Here is a 1,446-nt window from a genome sequence, read left to right on the forward strand (position 1 = left end):
GGAAAGGTAGGTTTGTCGTTTCGCAGCAGCTTACTTCATTCTAAAAACGGTGAATATTAGCGCAATAATGTCTGTAGTTATATTCAGATATTCATATTCTAGTACTGGAAACTTCACTGCTCTTTAAACACTTGCCCAGTGGATTTTGAGAAAGGACGTAACAAGATTTCTGGTAGCGGTATTATTTCAGATTGAGTGTAACTTTTAAGCCAACTGCCATGCCACAGTGGTAACACCGGTTCCCGTCAGATCACCGAAGTTAAGCGCTGTCGGGCTGGGCTACCACTTGGATGGGTAACCATACGGTCTGCCGAGCGCTGTTGGCAAGTGGGGTGTACTCAGCCTTGCGAAGTAAAGTAAGGAGCTACCTTACCTGATTGAGAAGTAGCGGCTCCGGTCTCGTAAACTGTCATACGGCCAGGAGAACGGTGTGGTGACCACATGCAACGCCATATCCGCATCCAGCGACGCCTCTGGCCCGACGTTGACACGGCAGCAGGTCGATAACGTTGGGCCTTCCAAGACCTGTTCGGACGGAGTTTAGTTAATGTAACTTTTAATAAAGAAAATCAACTATATTATAGTGTCTTTTAGGGCACTTTCACGAAGCATAGCTCCAAAATACAGTATAGACTAAATAAAAAATTTCGTAGTACTGGCGGGGGGTGGGGGGAGGGGGAGTGAAAACTTAGCTTTTAAAATAGTATTTAGGGCATCGTAAACAGCTTTCAGCATACCGCACAAACCCTTTGAAGCTGTGCATTTCAGAATGAGGTATAGGCTTAACCATCAGAAAGATTTAATCGTCACAATGCAAATGTCAAAGTGTCAGTTCTGGTTTTACTTGATCCGGAACTGAATCTGTAATGTGGGTATCGGATTTTTAATAGAGCTCAAATCGAACCTCTACAAGCACTCTAAATCTGCTCTGCTCAATTTATTTGAAGTTGTGCAGGCGTGTGTCAACTAACCTTCAGTGACCGTCATTCAGCATACGTTTGAAAGATAAACACAAAATTTGGAATAAGATACTCTTGAACATCTAAAACATTGTAAAGTGGAAGCACATACGCACACCACATTTGCAAGCCACTTCATGTAACAGGATCACAAGCCTACTGGCTAATAAATTTGCATACAGCCAATGTCCCCTAAACACAACCAAAAAAACAAAAAAAAACATAAAAACACTTTCAGCCGCCTAAATTTCCATTTATTTTATTTGATCACCCTGTTTCAACACTACATTATACCACATTCATGCCATCTGAGCGACGTGTAGGAAAAATCCCACCTCTGGTCCAGCGAAAAGACGATTTTTGGCACAGCGACCTCTTCGATCGTAACTTGCCGACCGGTGTGCTGTAGCGCTATTGTGCTAGTTGCTCAAATAATATACCAACTGGAAATTTACACGGCAGAAGGTATTTTGATTCGACATTTTGT

The 1,446-nt window shown here is 42.6% G+C and overlaps 1 pseudogene; it reads left to right on the top strand.

Annotated features, from left to right (window-relative positions):
• The first annotated feature begins 208 nt into the window (after positions 1-208).
• On the top strand, positions 209-326 carry LOC124620477 (annotated as a pseudogene).
• The last annotated feature ends 1,120 nt before the right edge of the window (positions 327-1,446 follow it).

Source organism: Schistocerca americana, chromosome 6, assembly GCF_021461395.2.
Source record: "Schistocerca americana isolate TAMUIC-IGC-003095 chromosome 6, iqSchAmer2.1, whole genome shotgun sequence".
Classification (NCBI taxonomy): Eukaryota; Metazoa; Arthropoda; class Insecta; order Orthoptera; family Acrididae; genus Schistocerca; species Schistocerca americana.